The sequence below is a fragment of the Silene latifolia genome, chromosome 7, assembly GCF_048544455.1.
Source record: "Silene latifolia isolate original U9 population chromosome 7, ASM4854445v1, whole genome shotgun sequence".
Lineage (NCBI taxonomy): Eukaryota > Viridiplantae > Streptophyta > Magnoliopsida > Caryophyllales > Caryophyllaceae > Silene > Silene latifolia.
The window spans coordinates 107,772,802-107,783,708 of NC_133532.1; the positions used below are offsets into that span (position 1 = coordinate 107,772,802).

Below are 10,907 nucleotides of genomic sequence, written 5' to 3' on the forward strand. Positions count from 1 at the left end.
CCACCAAAACACTACACATGTTATGTACTACTTACGTTTGGACACATATATCTAACCCATATCATTCCTTATTGACATTACTCATTAGCTAGATAACCATTAACTATAAAACACATGCAAGCATATACGAATAACTAGCCGACGTCAAGAGTGCCTGTTTATATCATTTGTACATTTAGATAGGAAATACACCATTTCGGTGAATTATAAATAACAGACATTACGGATGTAAAAATGAATGCAATAAGAAACAATTACAACTTCACTATTTGTTACGAATACGCCTCTACAAACCAAGCACGACTTCCAACATATGCAATTAACGGTTCAAATGTGTTACTAATCATCAATAACCATGTTAAACACCAAACATGTAATTATATAACCATTAAACAATTTTAATTTTACGAAAAGTTCCTGTAACAGTGCTACTCGATCGAGTATATAGGGTACTCGATCGAGTGTCTTGGCTACTCGATCGAGTAGCCCTGAGATCAGAATACCTCATTTTCGTCACACCTGCAGCTACTCGACCGAGTGTGGGGCACTCGGTCGAGTAACCACAGGTCAAACCTTAGAAAACACCTGTCATAACACCATATATATATATATATATATATATATATATATATAACACCAGTCGGGATGACTTCCCGACCCCCCCCCCCAAATCCTGCAACAAAGTCAAACTAGCAAATCCGGCCTTATGGCCATCCGTAAAAACCAAAATAAAAGTTCTAACTAACAACAACTACCATCGTCCAACACCATCAACCATAAACAAGGATAAAGAAAAGGAGTATCACTCCTGCTGCTGCTGCTGCTCATCCATCATCTCATCTCCACCACCATCTCCTTCCGAGGTGCTCGCTCCCGATGACCCGATACCCGCATCAACCCCCGCTCCAGCTCCAGGACTCCCATACCATGGGGTCAAGCCACCATAAGCAAAGGACTGAGGTGTCCCCCAAGCTGACTGATCCACCCCGTAAGAGTGGAAAACCCCACTATAGTCCTTAACTCCGCTCCACTACACCGGATGCGGTCCCTCGGTGCCAATCCCCTGAGCATACGCCATCTCATGCATGTTCCGGAGTGTCAAGGTAGATGACACTCTCTCTGCCAAGTAGCTCGAACGCATCTCCGGGGTGTCGAGGTAGGGGTAACACGGAAAAGGGTGCTGCTGCGGTGGTGCTGCCGGCCGTGGTCTAGTCTCAGCTGTCCTCTCCCTTACCCGACGAGGTCCTCTCCCCAACCTGGGTCTCTCCTCCACCACTGCCACATTCTCCCCCTTCTTCGGCTCGGGCATCACCTGAAGGATCGTGTCATCAATGAGGTAAGTCTGCAACTGCCGAGGTGCATCGTCATCCTCCTCCTCCTCATCGGAGTCAACAGCAACCACCATCGGATCTAACGGCTCTGTCGGTGGGAGGTGCTCAGGAGCCGGAATCTTCATCCAGCTCATGCCCCACACCCTCCAAGCTAGGCTGCCATCAGCTAAAGTTCTCAACCATTTCAGGTCGAGGTAGTAGTCTCTGTCCATCGTAGGCACCGGTGTAGATAGAGGCACATACTCAGAAGAAGCCTCAAAGGAGGCTAGCTTTTCAGCTAGTCGAGTGGCGATAGCACCACAACTCGGGTACCGGGTGGTGGAAGTAGCCATCTAAGCAAGGCTAGCACACACCATGGCGGGAGCATTAAAGACCACCCTCTCGGTCCGCTCCGGGTTCAGATAAGACATCAAAAGCAACAGTTCATGATTGTTCAGCTTACTCATATCCGGCCTCTCGTAAAGGAGGTTTGACAAAGAACGAAGGAAGATCCTCAATGTAACATGTTGAACATCATTAATCAACATGTTGCTAGAGGTGGGAGCTAGCTTTCCGGAAAGACAAGGCATGAGTCGGCAGACACCGCACTCGGATGGGATCTCACTGATGGAATCCTTGGGAGGCTTGGCCAACCCAAGGTGAGAAGCAAAAAGGTCCATGGTCAACACGAAGCTCGTGTTCATCAAACGAAACTCAACAGTTTGTGCAGCTAGCTCGTAATTAAATGAGCTCATAAATTCCAAGGTAAGAAAAGGGTAGGAATGCTTCCTCAACCGAAACAACCCCATAAACCCCAAAGTCTCAAAGATATGACGGACATCCGTCTCAATTCCCAAGTCCTCAAGAAGTGTGGTATCCACACAATGGGTAGGCCTCATTTTGCGTTTCTGCAACGCCACAAATCTCTCCCTTTGTTTAAAGTCCACAAACACCACCGAAGGGTACTCCGGTACAGCGGGTACTACGGGTCCACTACCTTCCCCAACTCCAGGCTGTGAAGCCCTCCCCCTCTTACTCTGACGGGTCCCTATGTTTAGTCTCGGCATCTGTTTCAGCATACGATTTAAACAAACTTGCATAGGCATGTAAAGCACATAATTCAGACAATTGAACTTTGAATACTCAGCTAGGTACACACTTTCACCAACAAATTCCCAATTCGGTATATAAATTCAGTTTATAGTAACTCAGACGATCTCTATAGCTGTGAAAAGTTTAGCATGATAAACACTATCTACTCAACCAATTCGGATATCATGGCATGGCTCAAATGCTACCTCGTATAATTACAGGATAACATGTGAGATATTCATATATGTTCATAGAAAGGCAACTTAAAACATGTCATCATCAACCTTCAACATTAGAAGCAATTAACTCAACTAGACTATTCAGACGGTCTCTACAGCTGTAACAAATTGACATATCCTTCAACAATTAACTTCACCATTACCATATTAAAAGTTTAACTCTTGCATATGCATTCATATCCAACACAAATTCTCAATTATAGAAAACGAATTTCAACTTGAGGCACTTTTAAGACGGAGTTTTAAGGCAAGTTTTATGGTAAAAATTACCAAAATCCAATTGTCAACATGGCATATACAACACATAGTACTCAATTTCACCATCCAACATGTAGAAATCAACCAAAATCAATTTTGATTTTTGCAAACCCTAGAAAATTCTTCCCCAATTTGGTAATTTCTATTCTATTTTTGGAGCAATTAATCATCAACAATCATGAAAGGGAAGCATATGAATCATATTACAATAATTACAAATATGTAAATAAGGAAGAAATTCATACCTTGATTAGATAGGAAAGTAAAGGAACGAAATCAAACAAAGAAAGCAACCCCAAATTAGTCACCACCAACACAAGGATAGAAGAGTTTTGAGAGATCTAGGGCTTAGGGTTTCGAAATAAGGAAGATGGAATGACAGTAATAAGAAGAAATAAGGGTTTTAAGAAACCCGTAAGAGCCTCTGTACTGTAGCCTACTCGATCGAGTGCCTAGGGTACTCGATCGAGTGCCCTCTACTCGATCGAGTAGGTGCTATTTCGTCGAGTATCTGCAGAAAATTTTCACATCCCGACGTCATTGCTTCCTAACTAGATCGAGTGAGGTCTACTTGGTCTAGTAAGCACTCGCACTCGGTCAAGTAAGGTTGAGTACTCGGTCAGAAATACGAAGTAAATTGAAGATTTCTGCACAAACAATATCGCGTGTCGATTCCAAACTATGTTCGGAATTCGTCACTAGTTATCATACTCACTCATGTATTACCATTACTACTCAAGCATACCATACCGTCTCATCAGATAAGATTCATATCGCGTTACACTACAACAAATTCACACCACACGACTTACCTGTTACCGAGTCATTCATATTCACAATTATGTCACTATATCATATCTAACTCGTTTTACCACATTGCTATCAGCTTATTCTCATGTTAATGTAAAACATATAATTAACGATAGTTATTCTTCCATATGTCATTCAAATGTATTACTATCATGTTCCGATTTCAATCATAAGCAAACTATTCTACACAAATTAATCATCACACAGCGGAAACTTCCAACCATTAAACATTGCACAAATTAATCATCACACATTGCACAAGTGACTGGCTTAAGTACAATGAGGCCAAGATTTTGAAATGAGGGCGCCTACTCACCCAAAACCTATCATCATCTGGGGCTCCCATCGTACATACACCAGGTTCATTTTATTAGACTCGCTACGTTCATTATGTTCATTGGTTACAGGTTCCAAAATCGTCGCTCTGATACCACTTTGTAACACCCCCCTATTCAAAGGAGCCTTAACTAGGCCTTCCTTAGCATATAAAGGCGTTACCATCTCGGTTGCCCTAGGTAAGTAATCATCAAAAGTCAAGAAAAGAACATTTATAGTTATATTACAAGCGTTACAACCAACTTAACATAATAAAGATACAACTCGTGAGCTACACAGTATCTCTATCAGAACTCGTGAAGACTCATCCCCGCCAGGACTTCAGATATCAACGACATCAGCACCTGCTAAGACTGACTGCTCACCATAAGGGATCACGGCAGACACGTAAAATAACAAGACAACCACACAAGGTCAGTACTGAGATAAGACACGACAAAACCAACAACATCAATCAACACAACATGGCACAAACGGTCACACACACAATCACACCCACTCCAGTCAATCTCCGTCACCGGCTGTCCACGGGACCAGCCCTGCCAGTGGGGGACCGCAGCCGTACCCACCAAATCCCCGCTCATCATATCGATCGATAACCCTGTCCCATTAATGTGCACATCCCCTCCCGTGGCGGGTTCCACGGAGGGCGAAACTAGGGCGTGAAGCCACTCCCGCAAGTGACCCCACTCAGCCGAGGGCGCGCCTCGAGAACCAGAGACAAACAATCACAGACAGCTGCAATACAACAACAACCAACAAACTGAATACACCAATCGACTACCGCATGTACGCTGCCACGCAAACACAATGCAACACAACAACCACGACACAACAATCGACACACTAGACCATCCACAGAAACTGAGTAGGCGAACCTACCTTTAAGAAACTGCAACCATTCCATGTCAACACACGCCACATCCAGCAACCAAGCAACACCTATATATATAACACAACCATCTATCACTACCAAGCAAACCCTAACAGCAAAGACAAGGAAGCGGATGATGATGACGACATACCTACAAGGGGAAACCTGGCAAAGGACCGCTACCCGACTCAAGCTATGCTCTCCTAAGGCACAAGGACCTTCAAAGGCTTCCATGGAGGTTATATGGTGAAGGGAAGTGAAAGAGGCGACCTAAGGATCTGAAGAAATGAGGCGAAAATCATTGCGGATATAACAAAACGCGATTATAAACCCTCGCTGAAAACCCGATACTCGATCGAGTGTCCCCTACTCGATCGAGTATCAAAGCTACTCGATCGAGTAGCCTCTACTCTATCGAGTACCACCCCTAACTCACAGCATAAAATCACTTTAGCACGTACTTCTAAGGACCATTACCACCCCTGAGGTCGGTCAACGCTGGTCAACAGGTCTCTAAAAGGGCGGGTATTACAATTATCGTCATACAATTAACAAGATTCACATGTTACCTTATTATCAACCAAGTAATCAAACTACGTACAAGAATAGTTGTACTCACATAACTTATGCTAATTATGCTTACTACAATTGAATGCTAATAGTCATAATTTAATAAATAAATATCAAATATTAAATAGTACACGTCACATGCATTCAATTATCATTCCTGCTCCGTTTCTAGTACTATTATCTATCTTCATATCCTATCACCTCAGAAAAATTAAAAACCATATCACAACTATGCTATTTATCATTTGTAATTCAAAATAGATTTAAAATATACTTGTAATCATAAAATCATATATCGGCGTAGTGCAACACGTTTCGCATATCACGAGACATGAAAATTCTAAATCGCATAATATTCTCATCCACGCACTTAAAACTATCAATTAACTTATTAATATATTATCCTTATCCTTACTATATATATATATATATATATATATATATATATATATATATATATATATATATATATATATATATATATATATATATATATATTCAATCAATGAATAAATTCACAAGGTAGTTCATATGATAATCCAATCACGAAAATTTCAACACCACAATCTACCACATCACACAACTCGAGGCCAATGTACTGCCTCCACAACTTACTTACCTCAATCTGCATCTTGCAACAAGATTAGAAATTCCCAACTCAAAAACAATCATTGACTCATAACAAATATATAAACTCCTTTCTAACTACCTTAATCCGCATCTTGCAACAAGTTGTGGTGTTCATGAAAGAATGTGCACTTTGTTGATATGAGTTTTACTTTGAATCCATTAAGCACTAGTCATTTGAGCTAATAATGGGACTTATTTCATTTAGCATGGGGTGTTATTGTATGTCAGTCCAATGAGATGCTTAATTAACAAGTAGGAAAATCAAAATATTATACAAAATTATTACATTTGTTAAAACTTTATTATGATAAGCTTTGTTTCTTGCATGTAGATTAAGTCTATTGTAAAAACTTGTTGTTTCTTTATGTCCGGAGGAAATTCCGATACCATTTCGCCGAGTTCTTCTTGTACCTCTTCAAATCGTGCTTATGATCTATGTAAATTAGGCCATACTTGATTATATAACCAGCATTCCATTCGAAACTATCCATGAATGATGAGACAATGTATCCCTTAACATTTGCACCACTCCTAAAATCATAAATTACCCAAATGTTATACATTTATAAATATTTATAATGTCAAAAATTAATACGCAATATGTCACATCATCATTTTATTTTCAAAAATGACGCCAGCTATATATAATATTTATTTGGTTATTTCGACAAGTATGCTGGAAAGAAGACGTACTTAATGGCTCTGTGTAGATGATCAATATGACCCTGTATGTATTCAATTCGTCCACTGTCCTTTATATAAAAGTTCTTAGAGTAAGTTTTGTTCCTTTCATCTAGAGAAGCGTATCCTACACAAAACAAGGTAAATCAAAAACAAAATCAAGTTAATCTTATGTGAGCATACATCACTTTAATTGTAATGTGTATAATTGAAGCTAACCCATATATATCTATTAGTATAGAATTACCATTTGCTGTTACAATTATAACTGGATTGTTGTAATTCCTCTGCAAATATAATGTTATATTTTCCAAACCCGTTGGATAATCATAAAAATCTATAGGAGTCTGAAAAAAAAATACCATGTAATATTTAAGAGGTTAAATTATATCCAAGTTATCAATAAACTTGTAATTAATACATTAACATGCACCTATATGTATATAGAACGAAAAAATATACCTTTTTTCCCAGGTGCATTCCGTCCTTATCAGAAACTGAAAATAACATGAACATGAAATCAACTTGTTACTTACATGCCCAAACAAAATATTTATAGTTAATAAAATGATAGCCCCTCCATCATTATTACTCTTTCATATTCACTGGATTCATAGTATTTGAATAAAATAACACTCATATACATTTAACAAATGTTGTGGATCTAGTGAATGAGAGAGAGTATTTATTATATTTTTCTTATTTGAAAGAGACCGTCATTTTTTTTATATATTTTGATTTTACGTGTATGTGTGGACTCTGGCAGAAAGAAGTATGAAATACTCAGGATACATGTTTACCGATCCATGCCTAATTATTATTTCATGAATTATTAGGTCTAAGAAGTGTGGATAACAATGAGATTTAGAAAAATGGATGCCAATGGACCAATTAAGCTAGATCCAAATTTGGAATCTATAATATATCCATGATCCATATACAATTTTTTAGGTATAATCCCTCCAATTTCAACCCAAATGTATCGTATCTGTGTCATCTTATTTTAAGGATATTTTGATTAATGAACATAATCTATTTTATCGATTTAATAAAAACATATAGATTAGTCTCATCAATATTGGGCCTACTGGAATATAAATTGTTTTATCCTCACTAATAATTTAGTCAAGACCATATAATCAAGAATTGAAGATACATATATTGTTGAATATATGAAGCAAAAGACAAATAATTGGAGAAATAGATAGCCAAGTTATGATAAAGAACATACATGTTTTTTTGGCACGGTCATCTAGGTCGTAATGAGGCGTTGTTGCATTTTCTTCCTGTATATAAAATGCGGTGTAGTAGTCTAATCCTAGAAAATCAAACGAATTTTTTAATATGATAGATTGATCTGCTGTGAACTTAGGTAATCGATTTCCCACCAATGAGTGCATCGTCTCAGGGTAATCACCAAAAGTCAATGGATTCAAAAACCTACATGAAGAACAATGTAATTATTCTACGCATAAATATTTTGTGAAATGATAACTTATTTATTTGTAAGTAAAAAAACATTATATCTATTTTTTAGTAATACGCACCAACCACACGAGTGATCGAAATATCTCTTCGTAGCATTTACTGTTCTAGGTTTGAAATCATATGGTTCGACCCAATTGCAAGCAACTGTAATTCCAATTGTTCCATTTTGAGAAGCCTGAAAATTATATTCGTATAGCAGTAATTACATACTCCAAAGTAGAGAAATATTATTAGGTAGTATTGTCCCCCACTCTCCTGTAATTACTCGTGTTTTTTTATATAAAACATATTAAGGACTATATGAAGTTTTTTTAAGCTATTTGAGTGTTTCAACCGTCGTTTAATGGATACAAAGCGAATTAAACAATCATCTTTATCTTGTGTGTTAAGACATATATGAAACTTTTTCTTGACAAGAATTAACTTCTCATCATTGTGTATATGTTGTACATGATATAATGACATTTATTGAAAATTTTATAACCCCACGACGACAATATTGTCGTAAAAATAACCAAATAAGAAAATGTGACAAGTGGAGTTGTATGGACCAAAAAGGAATATGTGACAAGTAGTATTGAATGCAGGGCGTACTATCTAAAATTTTTTTTTTAACAGTGTTAACAACAAATATAGTTTTTGTTAGTATAGTTGGAAATCAATTTTTCATCTACATGAATGATGGTCCTGTTTATGGAGAATTGAAGAATAAGTAAAAAGAAACCTGGTATTTTTGCCTATATAGTGCAACAACAGAGGCGTGAGAAAGAAGCAAATTGTGTGCAACAATATAAGGTTAGTTGCGAAATTCCCACCAAAACATCGGGGACCATTCATTGATGTGTTTGATGATTTCAAATGAGAGCAACGATTAGGTACTTCATCACCTGATGCATATGCTAACTGTGCATAAGTATTTGGCTTAGTTATAGTCACCCACTTTTTCACTCGATCACCGAATTCCTTGAAGCATATATTAGCAAAGTCTACGAAATCTAACCTGTAAATTCAATGATCAAACATAATTAGTACTCCCTATAAGTTGAAGTTTTCCTCCTTTTTGATTTTGTACGTTTTCTAAGATGTTACTTTGATTTTTTTTTTTTAGTTATTCATATAATAAATTTTTTGGTCAAAATTAATTTAGGAAAATTATTTTTATTATAAATGTAAATAGGTCAGTAGCATATTGTATAATGTTAAACATATTAATTGTCTATATTTTAAAAGTTTCACCTTGAAAAATAAAAAAGGGAGTATATATTGTACCTATTTGAAATTTTGACGTATAATAAGTTGACGTTAAGATTAATTTAGAGTTTGTGAAAGACATCAATGTGATGACGAGTTTTACTATACTAGCTGTTTACTAAAAATTTGAAAATTTTAACTAAAAATCATCATAGATGATGTGTGTACACTTAAGTCCATGTATTTTTTTTCGTACACTTTTTATGTATATAGTTTAGAATTTCTAAGTTATGGTATAGTTAATAATATGGTTTCTTTGTAGATAGCTTAATGAAATTACAATTAAGTTTGAAGTAAAACACTAGTCATATATTTTCTTCTCATTACGAGATAGGTTTGAAGAGCAAAGTAACTCATACGAGATAATAAATGGAGAATATTATTTACTTATAAAAGATTTTTCGAGCAAGACAACTTACACAATATTATTGCTTAAAAAACTACCATATGCCTCCTCAAGTGCGTGTGGAACATCCCAATGAAAAAGAGTAACAAAAGGTTGTATATCTGCAACAATATATATTTCTTATTAATTTTTCTCTTAAATAATATGGAAACTCAAATATATAACCATAGGAGATGAGATTAAGATTTTAACCATTGGCTAATAGCTCATCAATGACATTGTTATAAAAATTGATCCCTAATCGATTCACACCTCCAGCTTTAGTTCCTTCTACAATTTTGACAACGAAAAGATAAAGTTGCTACCGGTTAGCAATAATTGAAGGATTTCAATATTATTTCACAAACAAAAAAACATATTTTCACAAAATATATATTGCTTAAATTTTATAGGAAATTTTGAATGATATTACTTATACTTTTAAATTTAGTTGCATTTTCTAAATTACGCTCATAAAAAAAGCATATTGAAAAACATTACTAAATGAATAAATATTATGGTGGACCAAAACTAAAGACAATGTCTTGATATCTCAAAAGTAGGGAGTATTTGTTAAGAAGCATTTTCTTGATAAATAAAGCCTTCAAGAATTATTATTTCTTACTTGGTAATATCCTTGACCATGAAATGGAAAATCGAAAATGAGTCAAACCGATCTTTTTCATCAACTTTATGTCATTCTGAAACATGAGGTAACACAAATATAGTTAATAGTTTATTTGAAGCGACAACACAATTATAAATATAAAAGAATCACTTAGTGTGATTTAGTATCCCTTAAAATATAAAGCATGATAAACATACAATAGTCATTATTAAAGATAATGTAGTGTCAGAAATAGTTCAAAAAATGACCATTTAGTAAGATGCTTACATATTGTCTTAAAAGAGTTATTTATTAGGGTATACATACTTTAACTTAAAGCTTTATGAGCAATAAGGGTGAGGTTTACGGTATATTA

The 10,907-nt window shown here is 36.2% G+C and overlaps 1 pseudogene; it reads right to left on the reverse strand.

Moving 5' to 3' along the window:
* Positions 1 to 6,431: 6,431 nt before the first annotated feature.
* On the reverse strand, positions 6,432 to 10,625 carry LOC141590491 (beta-glucosidase 17-like; annotated as a pseudogene).
* Between the last annotated feature and the right edge of the window lie 282 nt (positions 10,626 to 10,907).